Here is a 20,451-nt window from a genome sequence, read left to right as displayed (position 1 = left end):
TCGTCCCATACATAATTAGAATTGTATTTGGATGAAGCTCCTCTACCTAGAACACAAGACCTGGAAATCATTGATTGGTGGAAGGTTGGGGGCGTCAAGTATCCTACCTTACAGAAACTTGCTCGTGATATATTGCCTATTCCTATAATATCCTTTGCTTCAGAATGTGCATTCAGTACTAGTGGTAGAGTTCATAGTGCACACCGTAGTAGACTTACTCCTAATGTGGCTGAAGCTCTCATGTGCATGCAAGCTTGGTCTCGTGCTGATCTATTAGGTTCTCAATGTTTGAACTTGCATCTTATTCTTATTTTCGAAATACCTTACTATTTACATACTAATTGTTGGTTATTTCATTAGGTGGCTGGAATTCCACTCTCTTTGGAACATTTCAAAGTGTTCTTGAGGACAATGAAGAAGAGATGGTAACTACTTTTGTTGCAACCTTGTTGTTTGCACTTCAAGATTTTGCTCTTAAATTGTAAGATTATTGCTGCATAATTAAATCATGTTCTTTTGATCTGTATCAGGTGAAGGATGAATCTACTTCAATTATCACTCAAGAATGAAGACTTGGAGCTATTGGTTGGCGGTTGTGATAGAAAGCACATTTGTTATTTAATAAAATCATCTTTCAAGATTTGAAGATGTACTTTTTTGTTTTACATAATTTTGCACTGCTATTATTGGCTACTCATGTAATAAGGATATTTACTGCTGCGTGCGATTGTCCGACCATTGGTTTTGTGAACACAGTCAGATTATTTACATATGCGTGTGATTGTCATCAATCAGCCTGTTAACTATGATTTGAGATAATTAATTATTTTTGTTATATTTTGTATTGGTGATGGCATAATATATGTATTATTGAGCTGCCCGATGGGTATGGGTACCCGATGTGTATGGGTATGGGCAGTGTTTTGTGCCCGTGTGCATGGGTATGGGTGTGGTTTTGTGCCCATGAGCAACATGGGCATGGGTATGGGATTGTTGTGCCTGCCCTATACCCTACCCATTGCCATCCTTAGATCCAGCCCTATTGTATCAGTGAATGGTATTTCTACGTCATGATTGACATGGCTATATTATTAACCATGCTACGGATGTAGAAGCAGATTTTTATTTATTTGCGGAGGTAGCAGCGGATGGATATTCAACGAGGAGTGAAATGATGGCTGCTTCCTCGATCAAACATAGAGAAAGGTGGGCCTCATGATTTGACGGCTTATTAGTCATTATTACTGCCTATACTCTTTGCCCATACTATAATAACCGCATGGTACAGTAGTGGGATATACTTTTAATGACCATGCTCGAAGAGAAGAGGTGCACGCACCCACACATGTAGTACTAGTAGCACTCTTTGCATCTTTTGCGTCTTCCCCAATCACACACGTGACATGGTGGAGCTCATTTTTGTAAGATGATGCAGCCCACGTGATAATTTGACGCGTCTAGTAGTAGTTACTCACTTATAAATAATGGAGGGTCGGGAACCACGCATGAACAGTGCCGTGTCATTTATAAATAAAGTTTTTTTTCTTCAGTGGCACGTACGCAATGTAAATAGGTTCATATGGAGAGAAAAGGAAACCACTCCACTATATACATAGCCAAGACGAGCCTACACGGTTGCTTGCTAGGGTTACTCTCTTCACACTCTCCCGCACAAAACGATTGTGACCACATCTCTAACATCTGGGTGGATCACGTCTGCCGGGGGAAGGGGTGGATGCTTTGTGTAGATGCGGTCACCGTCGCCGACCGCGAAAACCCACTATCGGCACGTCCCGATCAGGGGTCCCCGCTGTTCTCTCTCACAAAGATGGTGAGGTTGCCTTCGTCCCTTGGTCACTGCCGTGACATGGGCAGTTGCCGCCTCTCGCCGCCCTCCTCTAGGTTGAGCTACGTCCCGACAACCCTCAGGTACAACTTCCTTACAGCCGACTTGCACCACCGCCCCATCTGCCCACATCGCGCCATGTGGATATTTCTCTACTTCTTTGCCCCGCACATACCTCTACTGGCTTCTACTGTATTTGTGATGAGTTTATATCTCATCAACTAGTCCCAGTAATCTTATTCTAATCACGCTTCTTCAATTTCTTTGCCACAGGGATGCTCATCTCAATTTTGGTGACACTACACAAAATGATTCGATGGTCAAAGGGTTGCAAACTTCATTTCTTCGGAAGCTTCAACGTTGCCAGCAAATTAAAGCCTGGTTAGGGTTTACGGTTCAAGGGCTAGGGACTGCATGGCTCGCTTTTTCTTTAGCTGTCTCTGTTCCAAAATAAGTGTCAACTTTAGTACTGGTACAACTTTGTACTAAAGTTTGCATAAAGTTGAGACACTTATTTTGGAACGGAGGGAGTACATATTGGCTATGATCTATCAATCATTCAGATGCAATAGCATGCATGTTAGTCTCCTTTGTATTTGATGAAATGTTGCAACCGGGCAACCTTGGACGCAAGATACATGAAATAGAAGCTGGAAGCTTCATAGCATTGTAAAAATTTATCTTGCTGAGAAATTAAAGTACATACTATACTACTATGTAAAGAGTTAGGTGTCGCACGGTGTCCAGAAAATATGGTGACAGTGTGAGGTGGGCCATGTAATCACTAAGCCTGCGTGTTTTCACTGCTTTCACACTCTTCCGCTGTAAGAATGGAGAAAATTGTAATCTAGTCTCTCCTTTCGCCGAAGCGTGGGACAACCAGCAGTCGTACCACCTCAGTAATAATGACCAATGAGCCGTCAAAACACATAGACCCAACAGTAAGTTGGACGGACGAAGCAACCATCACTCTTGAATCCGCTTCTCCCTTCAACACAGGTTCTAGTGAGAGGTCGCGTGCGCTCTGCCCGGGCATGAATGCGGCACCGATTCTTTGGAGCGGCACTGACCGTTTCAGGCGGGAAGCGTGCGCGGGCGATGGATGGGCTTTGGGTGGGCCAGGCTGGTCAGGAGTGGGCGTGGCAGCTGTCCTGACCGGACGCCTGGAAACGAGAGGATGCATGGACTCTCGCGAATAAATCGTACACTACACACCGTCTCTCTGTAGGAGTAGGTCGATGTGTTGCTCTCCCTAACACACACACGTTGTTAAACACACACACACACATGTTCATAGAATAGGAATGTCATGCGAGTGCGAAGCCACAGGAAGTGCGATACAAATGGAGCACGAACAAGAATAGAAGAGGTGATGAATATTCCATCAAACCTGGACTGAGGAGTAGTACTCCCTCCGTCTAGGTGTTAAGTCATCTTACGAAAATCAGATATTCCTAAAATGTTTAGGCGTCGTCCATTAACTTCGCATCTCAATCCCCTCCTGGCCTTGTTGCTAGCGAGCATTGTTACTTACTCTGCTTTGTTATCTCCCCCGGAAACCCAATGCATGGAGCGCAACTACACGTTGATAAGTCAAGAAATCAAAGTCGGCTTGCATACGAGTTAATACGTGGCCCTGCATGGTAGGTAAAACGACATCTCTTACTACCTCCGTCTCGGTGAATAAGTCATTCACATAGTTTTAGGTCGACGATTTAACTATCTAAATATTTATTATATGTGACAAAAATATATATTTAGAAACTACATCCATGTAGAAATCTATTGATATACTTTTCATGACATATAACACATATTTAATTTCTCAGATCGATGACCTAGAACTACGTGAATGACTTGTTCACCTAGAGGGAGGTAGTAGTAGTTGTGATTAATTGTTGCGTTTAGAGACATAAATCAGGGCTTTGATTGGAGGAAGGACTAGTCAAGTTTCTCCTTCTCCTCCAATCTGCTTGCACCTTGGTCCCGCTGCACCTTCTAACGTGACTTACACCTAGACGGATGGAGAAGTACGAGATACGGTGGCACACTGACTTAGGTGGAATACAAGTGCCCAAAATTATTGGAAGAGAGCAAAGTGTACAAACTAAATAATTAAAAGAGTAAAATGCACTGTTGGTCATTGAACTTAACGTATAAGTTCACTTTGGTCACTATACTCAAGAATATGGTCGATACGGTCACTATATACGTCATGAGGTGATTATACGGTCACTACGAGATCGTATAGCTATGTATTCATCAATTTTGATCAGTCAAAGAATCCTCCTGGCGCCTTGTCAAATCAGTTATCTCTCTTTGTCATGCGGGTCCTACCTGTCATTGGGTGTAAGAAAGATGTTGAACGAAAATAAAAATATGCATGGGGGCGTGGTTCGACCACTAGACCTCACGCTTTATACGGGCAAACAGGCTAACCAGCTACACCAACCTCCAATTCTGATTTACTAGTGGCAAATATATTTTTCTACCTTTAGTAGTGGCACACGCATGCAGCGTGCAGCTTGCAGTGCATGCACATGCACTAGCACAGACTCAAGTCGCACGCTGGCCTCTATTGCAGCAAGTTCGTGCAGTACCTCGCCTGTTGTCCGCTGTTCTCGTTGTTGACCCTGCCGCCTGAGGTCGTCGACCCGTTGCTCTACCACTACGCCAAGTCTAAGTTCTCGCTCCTTGTGGCACAACGCATACAAACTCCATCTGCGTGAGATGACATGGCCATCAATGATGATTATGATGACACCCACACTGGGTCACTCTACTCGCCTTGTGCGCACGATTGATGTGCTGCTGCCGAAGTACGACCCTGCGGCCTCAACTTCGTCGCCGGTTGCCGGTGTGTGCGTGATATGTGCTAACTAGTGTGTGTCTGCCCATTGGGTGCTAGTGTGCGAGTGCATGCATGCGTATTGTGTGCATGTTATAACAAGGATTCACTTAAAATAGTACGTGAGCAAACAGAGGGATCAATTGGACAGTGTTCACGAGCAGTAGCGAGATGTGTGAGGTAAGATACACCGCTGGTGCTATTGATTTTTCTTATTAATTTGTTTGTTTCACCCTCTGACTGGTGGGACCCAACATACTACGTGGAGAGAGGTAAGGTGACTAAGGCTGCATTATTTCTGTACTACCAACACTGCTTTAAATACCAAAAGACCTTACCACCAAAGCCACATGACACGATTATGAGTTAAATCCCAATGACTCCCACGCAAAAAAAACATGGCATGCTAGTCGCACGAACACAAGAATGTAAAAAAGGTTATTTTCCTCTCATTAATCACAACATCAGGGTGGTGTAGCTAATTAGCATGTTCGCTCATCAAACCTGGGGTCTCGGGTTCGATAACCGCACTTGAGCATAATTTTATTTTTTTCGACTTCTTTCTTCCACCCAATGACAGGTAGGCCCCGCATGACAGAGAGAGAAAGTGATCTGGGGTGGTGCCAGGAGGATTCTTTGACTGGTCAAAATGGATGGATACGGAGCTATACGATCTCGCAGTGACCGTATAATCACCTCATCACATATATAGTGACCGTATTGACCGTATTCTTGAGTACAGTGACCAAAGTGAACTTAGCAATTACTCTTAATACGCCCTAGTTTCTTAGCACCTGCTGTAACCCTTAGTACATACGGTGGCATACTGACTTAGGCCGAATACAAGTGCCCAAAATATTTAAAATTGGAGGATGGTGCACCCACCTTTCCGATATTTTGACCGTGTCTGGTTCAGTTGTTGTTCACTTCGGAGGGTCATGTACCACACATGAACGTTAGTAAGTGCGACCAGGAGGCGTGCAGCGTTAATTGCGAGTTGACTCCTTCGAGCGTTAAATTTTCCTCACGTATTAGCATTGCCCCTAGTATTTTTCTTTACTACGTTAAATAAAGAGTTCCATTTCGTGCACTATTTAAAACGATTTTTATGGAGAGAAAAAGAAAACCACTCCATCTATATAAGCTGCAGCCTCGGTGCTTGTTTTCTATGGTTTACACTCTTCACACACTCTCTCCACTATATATATATATACGCTGGAGCCTCAGCGCTCGTAGTTGCTCTCTTCACACTCTCTCACCCTCTCTAGATCTAAACAAGACTTCGTTGGCCTCTCTCTCTCTCTCCCTCACTGCTGGTCAAAGAGCCGGCAGGATCCGTTCGCTGGGAAAGGAAGGAGGCTTAACGATGTCGCCGTCAGCGAGGGAGGGAATCCACTACCGGCGCAGCTGTTCTCTTTCACCCAGCGGCGGCACAGGAGGGCCTCCGACCCCTTCTTCCTTGCTGCCGTATATAGTGTGGGAAGATTGCCTCTGGCCACCCACTGAGCCACACCCCGAGAACCTTAAGCTATAACTTACTTATTCCACATGCATTGCCCTAGCTGCATGTGGGCTTTTTCTGCTTCTACACTCGAATCAAGGTGTTGGATCAAACAGGAAAGTAGCGGGGAAAGTTGTATAGCATGAATCTAGGACATGGTTCAAAGAGGAAAGGAAGGGGGAAACTAGTGGGGAAAGTTGTATAGCATGAATGTAGGACGTGGTTCAAAGAGAAAAGGAAGGGGGGAAAGTTGTATAGCATGAATCTAGGACGTGGTTCAAAGAGGAAAGGAAGGGGGAAAGTAGTACAGACTGGCTATCCAGCACCTACGTTGGTTGAAAAGGGAAAACAATGACAAAGGCAGTACGCACATCTATAACGAATTGATATTTTTGTTTTGGGGACAAGGCTGTATAGTTTGAGCAGGACTAGATTAGCTGCCCTCGCATAGGGAAAGGTGTCTAAAGATAACAAAACTGGGACCAACACAAATATGCTCCTTGGTTGTTTGTTCTTTGTTGCAACAAACTATGCATCACCCCTTTATACATTGGTAGATGCACATGGAGCTGGTGCATCCACCGTCCCATGCAGCTCTTTAGTTGTTGTTAATCTAAGGCCCTGTTTGGTTAAAAAGTCCTAGGACTTTTTTTAGTCCCAACTAAAAAGTCCCTAGTCCCTACATGCCTGGTTCCAGGGACTTAACATGGACTAGAGGTTATTAAATGACATGTAAAAGACGATGTTACCCCTAGTAATGAACTAATAGATATAAGGTGCGATGCGGGGCAGGGGAAACTGTTGGAAAAAGTCCCAAAACGACTCTCCCTCTGGGTCTTCTTTATTTAGTCCCAAACGCCCACTTTTAGTCCCTAAAAGTCCCTCCTGTTTGGTTTAGATGGGACTATAAGGGACTTTTTTTAGTCCCTACACCAGAAAGTCCCTCTAAACAAACACCCTCTAATAATGCCGCTGGAAAATTGAAGCTATGCCATAGTTAAAAGCAAATTACATGTTTTAACGAAAATATTGGCCACCCCTCAATGCCTTGCGAGTGGTACAAGCACACAAAAGAGAAATTAATTTTGAAAATTACAGATGGCAATTTTCTTAGAACGACAAGAGAATATCGCATATAGGTAGGTATAGTGGACTCATGTGGCAAAACTGGTTTAAAGGATTTTGGATGCACAAGTAGTGATCATACTTAGTGCAAAATGAAGGCTAGCAAAAGATTGAGAAGAGACCAACCAAGAAACGAATAATCTCATAAGCGAGCATTGAGCATAATTAACACTGAATAATGCAACACAAGTAGGATGTAATTTCATTGCATGACTATTGAATTTCGTGCTTGCACAGGGAATCACAAACCTTAACACCAATATTCTTACTAAAGCATAATTACTCATCAACATGGCTCACATATCACATCATCATATCTCAAAATATTACAAAGAATCAAGTTTATTTTGTCCAGTGATATTTGTGAGTTTTTTATTATATCCTTCTTGGATATCTATCACTTTGGAACTAATTTTCATGTGTTGCTTTTGATAAGCTCAAACAAATATAAGTGAAGATCATGAGCCTAGTTTTTCTTTCTCTCAAATTAGTTTAAGTGAAGCAAGAGAGAATTTCTTGAAAATTTTACTAACTCTGAAATAAATCTAAGTGAAGAAAGAGAGCATTTCTTCAAAAAATACTAAAGCACACCATGCTCAAAAACATATAAGTGAAGCACTAGAGCAATGCCATAGCTCATAAAAATTTAAGTGAAGCATAGAGAGCAATTCTAACAAGTCATGGAATAATTTTGGATCTCTCAAATAGGTGTATCCAGCAAGGAATCAAGACTTAAAACAAAAATAAAAACAAGCAAAGACTCATATCATACAAGATGCTCCAAGCAAAACTCATACTATGTGGCGAATAAAAATATAGCTTCGAGTAAAATACTGATGGTTGTTAGAAGAAAGAGGGGATGCCACTTGGGGCATCCCCAAGCTTAGTTGCTTGCTTCTCTTTGGATAATAGCTTAGGATGCCATGGGCATCCCCAATCTTAGGCTCTTCTTACTCCTTATTCCTTCATCCATCGTAACATCACCCAAAAGATGAAAACTTCAATCACACAAAACTCAACAAAACCTTCATGAGATCCGTTAGTATAAGAAAGCAAATCACTACTATAAGTACTGTTGGAACCCATTCATATTTTATCTTGAATTATATCTACTGTATTCCAACTTTTCTATGGCAAATACTCTTCAAAGAAAACCATAGAATCATTAAAACAAGCACACAATGCAAAGAAAACAGAATCTGTCAAAAACAGAACAGTCTGTAGCAATATGGATATTTCAAATACTTCGGAAACTCCAAAATCCTGAAAAATTAGGACGCCCTGAGCAATTTGTATATTAATCTTCTGAAAAAAGAATTGGTATTTTATCACGCTTCTGTTAAAAATAAAAATTATTTTCATGAGCGTGAAAGTTTCTGTTTTTCAGCAAGATCAAATAACTATCACCCAAGAAGATCCTAAAGGCTTTGCTTGGCACAAACACTAATTAAAACACAAAAAACTCAATCATAATAGTAGCATAATTGCGCAAACACTCAAGAACAGAAAGAAAAAAGCAAAAAATAAATTTTATTCATTGGGTTGCCTCTCAACAAGCTCTATCGTTTTACGCCCTTAGCTAGGCATAAAGCAAAAGATCTAAGTTTTGTCATCTTTGTTTCAAGATCTATAAGATGCCCTCATGATTGATTCATATCATGTCCTAATTATTATTCTAGGGAATTGTTCCATTCCCTTCCTTAGTAGAAATTGGAATTTAATATTGCCTTCTTTCATATCAATAATCGCACCGATAGTGCGTAAAAATGGCCTACCAAGAATAATTAGACAAGACGGATTGCAGCCAATATCAAGAACAACAAAATCTATGGGCACATAATTCCTATTTGAAATAATAATAACATCATTAATTCTTCCCATAGGCTTTTTAATAGTAGAATCCGCCAAGTGCAAATTTAAAGAACACTCTTCAATATCGGTAAGACCAAGCACACCACATAAAGATTTCAGAATTGTAGAAACACTAGCACCCAAGTCACATAAAGAAAAACACTCAGAATTTTTAATCTTGACTTTGATAGTAGGTTCCCATTCATCATGTAATTTTCTAAGAGTTGAAACTTCTAATTCCAACTTTTATTCCAAAGCTTTCATCATAGCATCAATAATATGTTTAGTAAAAGATTTATTTTGTTCATAAGCATGGGGTGAATTTATCATGGATTGCAACAAATAAATACAATCAATCAAAGAGCAACTATCATAATTAAAGTCTTTGTAATCCAAAAGAGTGAGCAAATCACTAGTTAAAGTCTTGACCTCTTCAAATCCACTTTTATCAATTTTCTCAACAAGATTTTCACCCTCCGAATTTTCGGGACGCCTTCTAGCTAAAGTTGACTCTTCTTCAATCCCTTTTCCATCGATCTTAATTTTACTAAACAAGGAATCAATAGAAGAAACACGAATCATTTTAAGATCTTCATCACTTTTATGAAAGCAATCACTAGAAAACGTTTTTTTCTAAAAATTCTCTTCTAGCTCTCAGCATAGCGGTGCTTTTCTTACTTTCATCCATAGAAACACAAAGAGCTTTAATTGATTCCTCAAACTTGGGCACTAAAATTTTCATCTTGAGATTTTCTACATCATGATAAATTATATCAACACTTTTAGACAAATCATCAATCTTAGTCAATTTTACTTCCATTGTGGCATTGAAAACCTTTTGAGTGTTGATAAATTCTTTAATATTATTCTCAAGATCAAAGGTGTTCCTATTATTATTGTAAGAATGATTTCCATAGGAATTACCATAATTATTAGAGGAATTACTAGGAAAGGCCTAGGATTAAAATTACCTCTATAAGCATTGTTATTGAAATTGTTTTGTGAGATAAAATTCACATCTACGGCATCACTATTTTGCCAAATCAAAGTATGCAAGGGCATATAATTGAAATCAATAGGATAACTTTTACTAGCAACCAATTTCATAAGAGCATCAACTTTTTCACTCAAAGAAGAAATTTCTTCAACCGAATTAACTTTCTTACTAGTAGGAGCTCTTTCGGAATGCCATTGTGAATAATTATCCATAATATTATCAAGCAATTTGGTGATTTCACACAAAGTAATTTCCATAAAAGCACCACCCGGGGTGGAATCTAAAAGATTAAGAGAAACAAAACTCAACCCCGCATAAAAAAATTTGTATGACCATCCAAAGATTTAACCCATGAGTTGGGCAATTCCTTAGCATCATTTTCATGATTTCCCAAGATTGTGCAACATGCTCATGTTCAAGATGCTTGAAATTCATGATCTGGATTCTAAGGGAAATAATTTTTGTGGGCGGAAAATACTTAGTGATAAAAGCATCTTTACACTTATTCTAAGAATCGATACTATTGCAAGGCAAAGAAGAAAACCATTTTTTTGCAAAACCACACAAAGAAAACGGAAATAATTTCTTCTTCACAACATCATTGTCCACATATTTTTTATTTTGCATATCGCATAATTCTACGAATGTGTTAAGATGGGACGCGGCATCCTCATTAGGAATACCAGAAAATTGATCTTTCATAAAATGATTCAGCAAAGCAGTATTAATATCACAAGATTCCGCACTAGTGGCGGGAGCAATTGGAGTGCCAATAAAATCATTGTTGTTGGTATTTGAGAAATCACACAACTTGGTGTTCTCTTGAGTCATGGTGACTACGCAACAAGATTGCACTCAAAAATAGATCCGGCAAGAAAACGGCGAATGAAAAAGAGGGCCAATAAAATGACAAATTTTGTGTGAAGTGTGGGAGAGGAAAACGAGAGGCAAATGGCAAATAATGTAAATTGCGAGGAGATGAGATTTGTGATTAGGAACCTGATAGATGTTGATGATCCTCCCGGGCAACGGCGCCAGAAATTCCTTTTGTTGTTTGATAGAACTACGTCAGTATTTCCCCAAAGAGGAAGAGATGATGCAGCACAACAACGGTAGGTATTTCCCTTAGTGATGAGACCAAGGTTATCGAACCAGTAGGAGAACCAAGCAACACTACGTAAGCAACACCTGCACACAGATAACTAATACTTGCAACCCGACGTGTTAAAGGGGTTGTCAATCCCTCCCTGGCAACGGCGCCAGAAATTCCTTTTGATGCCTGCAAGAACTACGTCGGTATTTCCCCAAAGAGGAAGGGATGATGCAGCACAACAAATGTAGGTATTTCCCTCAGTGATGAGATCAAGGTTATCAAACCACTAGGAGAACCAAGCAACACTACGTAAACAACACCGCACATAGATAACAAATACTCGCAACCCGACATGTTAAAGGGGTTGGCAATCCCTTTTGGGTAACGGTGCCAGAAATTAGCAAACGGACGTGAGAGAGTTGTAATAATTGATAGATCGAACGCCAAATAAAATAAAGTCCAGCAAGGTATTTTTGGTTTAATAGATCTGAAAATAAAAGCAAAGGAAAATAGACCGCAAACGCAAATATATTAAAGAAGATACCCGGGGGCCATAGATTTCACTAGTGGCTTCTCTCGAGAAAAATAGCAAACAGTGGGTAAACAAATTACTGTTGGGGAATTGATATAACTTCAAATAATCATGACGATATCCAGGCAATGATCACTATATAGGCATCACGTCCAAGATTACTAGACTGACTCATGCCTGCATCTACTACTATTACTCCTCACATCGACCGCTATCTAACATGCATCTAGTGTATTAAGTTCATGGAGAAACCGAGCAATGCAATAAGAACGATGACATGATGTAGAAAAGATCTATTTATGTAGAAATAGACCCTATCTTGTTATCCTTAATCTCAACGATACATATGTGTCGGTTCCCCTTCTGTCACTGGGATCAAGCATCGTAAGATCGAACCCATCACAAAGCACCTCTTCCCATTGCAAGATAAATAGATCAAGTTGGCCAAACAAAACCCAAATATCAGAGAAGAGATACAAGGCTATAAGAAATCATGCATATAAGAGATCAAAGAAGACTCAAATAACTTTCATGGATGAAAAGATAGATCTAATCATAAACTCAAAGTTCATCCGATCACAACAAACACACCGCAAAAAGAGTTAAATCATATGGATCTCCAAGAGACCATTGTATTGAGAATCAAGAGAGAGACAGGAAGCCATCTAGCTACTAACTACGGACCCGAAGGTCTACAAAGAACTACTCACGCATCATCGGAGAGAGCACCAATGGGCATGATGAACCCCTCCGTGATGGTGTCTAGATTGGATCTGGTGGTTGTAGACTCTACGGCAGATGGAATTGATTTTCGTTGACTTCCCTAGGGTTTCTAGAATACTGGGATATTTATAGAGCAAAGAGTTGGTTAGGAGGCACCCGAGGTGGGCACAACCCACCAGGGCGCGCCTGGGCCTCCAGGCGCGCACTGGTGGGTTGTGCTCCCCTTGGAGGACCCCCAGGCGCTTCTCCGACCCATTGGATGTCTTCTGGTCCAAAAAAATTCACAAAAAGTTTTGCTATGTTTGGACTCCATTTGGTATTCATTTCTTGCGATGTAAAAAACATGCAGAAAACAACATCTGGCACTTGGCACTATGTTAATAGGTTAGTACGAAAAATGATATAAAATGATTATAAAACATACAAGAATGATAATATAACAACATGGAACAATCAAAAATTATAGAAACGTTGGAGACATATCATTGTGACTCCTATTGAATCTTTGTTTTCTAAGATAAATCTTAATAAAAATGGGACTGGAGATGAGTCAACTTTAGCTAGAAGGCGTCCCAATGATTCGGAGTTTATAGATCTTAATGCAAAAAATTGATAAAAGTGGGATTGGAGAGGTCAAAACTTTAAGTAGCGATGAACCCCATCTTTTGGATTTCAAGGATTTTTATTATGATAATTTCTCTTTAATAGATTGTATTTCCTTGTTGCAATCCATGTTGAATTCTTGTCATGCTTATAATCGAAATAAAGCTTTTACTAAACATATCATTGATGCTATGATGAAATCTTTTGAAGAAAAGCCTGAATTGGAAGTTTCTGTCCCTAGTAAACTTTACGATGAGTGGGAACCTACTATTAAGATTAAAATTAAAGATTATGAGTGCCATGCCTTGTGTGATTTGGGTGCTAGCATTTCCACAATTCCAAAAACTTTATATGATGTGCTAGGTTTCTGTGAATTTGATGATTATTCTTTGAATTTGCATCTAGTGGATTCCACTATTAAGAAACCTATGGGAAGAACTAATGATGTTCTTATTGTTGCAAATAGGAATTATGTGCCTATAGATTTTATTGTGCTTGATATAGATTGCAATCCTACATGTCCTATTATTCTTGGTAGACCTTGCCTTAGAACAATTGGTGCAATTTTGATATGAAAGAAGGAAACATTAGATTTCAATTTTCGTTAAGGAAGGGCTTGGAACACTTTCCAAGAAAGAAAATTAAGTTACCATAGGAATCTATTATGAGGGCTACCTATGGATTGCATACCATAGATGACAATACTTAGATATATGTTTTATGCCTAGCTAGGGGCGTTAAACAATAGCGCTTGTTGGGATGCAACCCAATTTTATTTTTATGTTTTTGGTTTTTCGTTTTGTTTTTCAGTAAATACACATTATTACCTTAGTAGTAATTGTGTTTTGGGGTTTAATTATTGTTTGAGCCATGTAAGACCTTTGGGATGGTCTACGGTGATAGTTGATTTGATCTTGCTGAAAAATAGAAACTTTTGCGCCCAGTAAAACAATTTTCAAAAATCACCGAAGCTTGATTTTAATCTGAATGTTTTACACAAGATTGATATACAAATTTCCTAGATTGTCCTAATTTTTCAGATTTTTTGGAGTTACAGAAGTATACGAAGTTTTTAGATTGCTACACCTGTTTTTGACAGATTTTCTTTTCTTTGTGTTGTTTTCTTATTTTGATGAATCTATGGGTACACTGGTACGCGTTGGTGCTATACAAATGGTTTTTAACCCCTTTCCGAGACGGCATTTGTAACCGTCACCAAGTGAGTGTGGGCGATAGGGAGGTCCTTCCCACGCGACCTAGAAATTGTCAGGGATAGGCCCTCATGGGACACCAAATGAGCCCGTGTGCGATCGGGCGAGACATCAAAACCCAATCATATCTGTATGTTTGTACACCCCACACAGTGAATCCCAGAAAAACATTTCCGTAGGTATGTATATCACACACAGTCAATCCAAGGAATACGTTTCCGTTTTTATGTACATCCCACATAGTAAATCCAGGGAAAACGTTTCCGTTTGTATGTACATCCCACACAGTTTTATGTGTAGGCTCGTGTATGGAAGGTGTAAATATCACACACGCTCTGCATTGGTTAACTGTTTGCTTTTATCAACTACATCCCACACGATTTGATGAAGAAAACTGTGTGGCATTGGGCTATCCATCACAAGCGCTTTTACTGCTAGAACCGTTTGCAAAGTTCCATGACACATTTAGTAGGTTTATTAGTTTACAATTAATAATTCCAGTATTACAAAAATTCACATTTCATATCGAACAACTGTTTGCCAATTTCATATCAGGCACATAAATATATTATAACATCATAGTACGATAGCTACATGAAAACAGCATAGTACAACATATAGCTAGCTCAACTTCATAAGAACAATATATTCATTTCCCTAATCGAGATCATCCAGGCTCGTCTTATCCACCTCTGCTTTCAGTTCAGTAAGAACCTGTTTTGCACTGGCCATCTGGGAAAGTGCCTCCTCCTTCACCAACACTATCTTAGCAAAGTCTGATTTAAAAAATCTGAGCTCATTCTCCACCTTCCTCTTTTTATCCCGCATCTTCAAATATTCTTCAGCATTGACAACACTTTCTCTGTTCTCTTCCTCATACATGCTCCAGAGCTTCGCTAGGCACATCTTCAAAGATTGTGGCCACTCTTGATCAACCCACTTCAAGTAAGAACACTTCCGTTCATCCTATAATATTTAAAACTAGATCAGTAATAATTGCAGGGGAAATGGGTTTGTAGCAACATAGAAAATCACCAATGCTTATTTTGAAAAACTACAAAAACATGTTAATTATGACATATTTTCTCAAAAAGATCAATGTGCAAATGAATTAATTGCTACTGAGACAACAACCAAATTCTGGAACATCAGAAGCTATAATTAACTACAACAACGCTACATGTTCTTACTCATGTACAATAAATAACAAGTTGAACATTTTATGAGGAAGGTAAATATAACTGCAACAACATAGCGACAGTGTTTGGATGACAACAAATTGATACTAGCAGGTGTGTACATGCACAAATTTAGTAACATAGAACTAATAGCACTAAGTCTGTCCACTATGTACGCCAAAACTGGTGTAAAGACAACTGTTGCTACATCTCGCACTGGTGTCCTGCACTGGCGAGCCGATGCAGCGGAAAAAATCAGGGACCCAGCCTCCGGAGCACCTAGTTGCTCCGATGCCCAGTTCCTTCGTGCCATAAAGATTTAGTATTTTATTGCTTGGCTGCTCGGATGTGTGGACCAAAGTTGGCTGCACAAACTGTTGAAGCGGTGCCAAATAATTTTCTAATGGCACCTCTGATGAGATGGCAACAATTCTAGATACTTGGTACAAACTGTGAAACTGTATTAGGATGCGTTTGGTTGAAGGTGTGGTATGAATGGGTTGGGACCGTGACAACGTCTGAATCACATCTAACAAATGATTTGTATCAATGAAAGAGGGTCTAACATTCTCTGCACATGCCAGAAACTTCCTCGCACTGTCCACAGATTCAAACGCAACTAGCTTCACGCATGGAGATTGACGGTGACAATGAGCAGATAGATCTTCAGCCACCCCGCTCCATTCATTGCCATTGATGGTCCTAGGGAGCTACATGACTCAAATCGACCGCCGGGTAAAAATCCTTCATTCCAAGTCATAGCCCGAGAGAGAGAAGAGAGGCATACCTGGGTGGTGAAGGATTCATCACCGGAGGAGGAACCGCTAGAGAGGTCTTTGAAGAAGACCATGGCGACCCCGGCGGTAGGATGCGAGACGGCGAGAGTGAGGGAGCAGCTATAGCTTAGGAAGAAATGAGGAAATAGGGGAAATATGACTTGTGGTTGGGGAGAAAAGGGGGTGGGGAAGGGGGGAGGGGGGCGGGGGTAGATATTTTGGCGGTAGGCTAAAATTTTGGAAATGTGGAGGGAAACTTCGCGCGCGGTGCCGCCAGACCATTCACTTTAAACGATTGTGTGCATCGCAAACGATTCTTTTGCTTTACGCGCATGGGATGAGTTTGATAATTCAAATTTTGGTGGAAGTTTCCCCGGGTACATCATTGCATAATTTAACATCGCTTGTAATTTGGGCACACAAAAGAGCGTACATCAAACATACCACACTTACTGAATCGAGCAATTTTAGTACTTAAACAGAGCCAGTTGACCTAAACATTGCTCTAACAAAAGACTAGCATTAAAACCAAAGCCTAAGTATGCATAATTTTAACAAATTCGCCGCTGCATCGGCCTATGCATCACTGGTGTGAGATGAGACGTCGATGACTTATCTTGGCGACATGCTGATGTTGGTGGACTCCGCGTCCTCCCTGTCGAAGTCGACCACGTCCTCGTTCTCGTCCTCTGCGCCGCCCTAAAGGTTGTAGTACTCGTAGTAGTGGCTGCACCAGAGCTCGCAATGGTAATCCGCCACAGATTCCTCGACGGACAGACTCTTCTCTACCTCGACCTTGGCCATGTGCAACTCCTCCTCCCGGCGCTCCTCGATCTCCGCAGCATCTTGCATATCTAACTCCCGCTCGGCGACCTCATGAGGAAGCACGTTCTCCATGGCCATCGTTGCCTTTTTGGACGTGGGTGGCATGCTGGATTCTAAGGTGGCCTGGAATATCTTGGCGTGTGCATCCTCGATCTTGGCATGGATGGCCTCGACCCGTGCCATGGTGACATCGGCGACACGAACGGCAGCTCGAGCACTCTCGGCGTTTGCAGCCGCAGTCACAGCAGCAGCTGCAGCCATCTCAGCAGCTACAGCTACCCTGTCGGCTGCCACAGAGGCCCTCTCAGCGGGAGAGGCCGCGCTCAATGCGGATGAGGTGGCACTCTCAGCGTAGGCGGCCGCGCTCTCGGCGCAGGCAGCGGCGCTCGAGGTTGGGGGGACGCGGCCATCGTACGAGCCTTCATGAAGCGTTTCCACGGCGTCATCTTTGCAAGAAGGGGGTGTGGGAATGGGGGTCGGGATTCATGGATTCAGGGGTTGCCGGCACTAGAGCAGACGAGCCAGTGAAGCTTAAGGAGGGAGAATTAAATAGAGCCAGATATTTTCATCACAAACGGTTCCTAGAAAACAACTGTGTCTGTATTTTTTATTATCTGTGAAAGAAGAATTTGGATTAAAGTGGCAACGGATGGTGTTTTAGTGTACGAGAAATTTTGTAGTACTAATACAACTGTCATGTCAAATTTAGGAAAATTTCAAGGGTCATTTGAACTTTTAAGACATTTAAGGGATTTTCTAGCCATTTAATGACTGTAACTAAAATTTGAATTACATGTACATGCAACAACTAACCATAACGGTTTGAAAAGTCATATTTTGTGTACTTGTGTGCGATTTAATTCCATGTGCAGTAAATTGGAAGGAATTTGCAAACATATTGGTCTAACGGCTATGACACAATTAAGCATGGAGTACCATGGCATTTAAATTCCAAAAAAATATAAAAAAATATCAGAAACACATGAAACCTTGGTTGATTTAATGCCATGCCACCAAGATGATGTGGTAAAAATTTTGGCATGTGTGACGAAAGATTGGACACACACCCCTCACAAACCGGAGCAACTCACTGGAAGGCTCGTGGTTCCGAGAGGGAACAATGCATGTTTGATGACGAACGGGAGATAGCTTCCTCATACAGCCTTCAAATTTTTTCTACGTGTAACAAGAACTAATACAACTGTCATGTGAAAATTTGGAAAATTTCAAGGGTCATTTGACCTTTTGAAGACATTTAAGTGATTTTCTAGCCATTTAATGATCGTAATTCAAATTTGAACTACATCTACATGCAACGGCTAACCATAGCGGTATGAAAAATCATATTTGTGTACTTGTGTGCGAGTTAATATCATGTGTAGTAAATTAGAAGGAATTTTCAAACATATTTGTCTCACGACATGGACACATGCATATGTATGCATGGAGTGCCATGGCATTTTAATTCCAAAAAAAATAAAAAATATCAAAAACACATGAAACCTTGGTTGATGTAATGTCATGCCACCAAGATGATGTGGTAAAACATTGGCATGTTTGACGAAAGTATGGACACACACCCCTCACAAACCGAAGCAACTCACTAGAAGGCTCGTGGTTCCAAGAGAGAACAATGCTTGTTTCATGACGAACGGGAGATAGCTTCCTCTTACGGCCTTCAATTTTTTTCTACGTTTAACGTGTACTACTACAAATGTAATGTGAAAATTAGGAAAATTCTATGGGACATTTGTCTTTTTAAAGACATTTAAGTGATTTTCTAGCCATTTAATGACTGTAATTCAAATTCGAACTGCATCTACATGCAACGGCTAACCACAACGGTTTGAAAGATCATACTTATTTACTTGTGTACGAGTTAATTCCATGTGCAATAAATTAGAAGGAATTTTCAAAAATATTGGTCTCACGACATGGACACATGCACATGTATGCATGGACTGCCATGACATTTTAATTCCAAAAAAATAAAAAATGATCAGAAAAACATGAAAGCTTGCTTGATGTAATGTCATGCCACCAAGATGATGTGGTAAAAAATGGCATGTTTGACGAAAGTTTGGACACACACCCCTCACAAACCGGAGCAACTCACTATAAGGCTCATGGTTCCGAGAGGGAACAATGCATGTTTGATGACGAATAGGAGATAACTTCCTCTTACGGCCTTCAAATTTTTTCTACATTTAACATGTACTACTACAACTGTACTATGAAAATTTGGAAAATTCTAGCGGTCATTTAACCTTTTAAAGACATTTAAGTGATTTTCCAGCCATTTAATGACCGTAATTCAAATTTGAACTACATCTACATGCAACGGCTAACCATAACGGTTTGAAAAATCATATTTGTGTACATGTGTGCGAGTTAATTCCATGGGCACCTACATGGCATTTTAATTCCAAAAAATAAAAAAATGATCAGAAAAACATGAAGCCTTGCTTGATGTAATGTCATGCCACCAACACAATGTGGTTAAAAAATTGGCCTGTTTGACGAAAGTTTGGACACCCCCCTCACAAACCTGAGCAACTAACTAGAAGGTTCGTGGTTCCGAGAGGGAACAATGCATGTTTGATGATGAACGGGAGATAGCTTCCTCTTACGACCTTCAAATTGTTTTCTACGTTTAACGTGCACTAATACAACTGGCATGTGAAATTTGGAAAATTTCAGGTGTTATTTGACCTTTTAAAGACATTTAAGTGATTTTCTAGCCATTTAATGACGGTAATTCAAATTTGAACTACATCTACATGCAATGGATAACCATAACAGTTTGAAAAATCATATTTTTGTGTACTTGTGTGCGAGTTAAAAAAATCATCAGACGATGTAAATATCTGGTGTTCAAAAAAGAAAATGTAAAGATCTGGCAAGACAACCGACCCCCACACGATTGGCACTCTATCTCATGGCTCGAGGTTTGGTAGGTGAGTGGCGGGGATCATTAATTAGACACAGTTCTGTATTGGAAACCGTCAGCTATTGTCTTAACACATGGATTTTGTTGTGGGAACCGTGTGTAATTCAAACTACAGTACTCGTAAATTCCGGCGACCGGCGTGTGTACTGTTCCCGTCAATCTAGATTCCAGCCGCCAATAAATACTACCTTGCTCACTTCGTCCCGGCTGCGTTCTCATCTACATCCTCCCCTCGCTCGCTCTCTCTCTCTCTCAAATCTCTGCCATGGCACCGCCAGTCTGCCCACGTGCCGATGAGGAGTCGCCCCCCCCCCCCCCCCCGAGGATGCTCACTCGAATAGTAGTGACAAGGACCCCTATGAGCCGCCGGACAAGGTTGCGCCGGACCCCCC

This window comes from Triticum urartu, chromosome 5, assembly GCF_003073215.2.
Source record: "Triticum urartu cultivar G1812 chromosome 5, Tu2.1, whole genome shotgun sequence".
In the NCBI taxonomy this organism is placed as follows: domain Eukaryota; kingdom Viridiplantae; phylum Streptophyta; class Magnoliopsida; order Poales; family Poaceae; genus Triticum; species Triticum urartu.
This window is presented reverse-complemented; position numbering follows the sequence as displayed.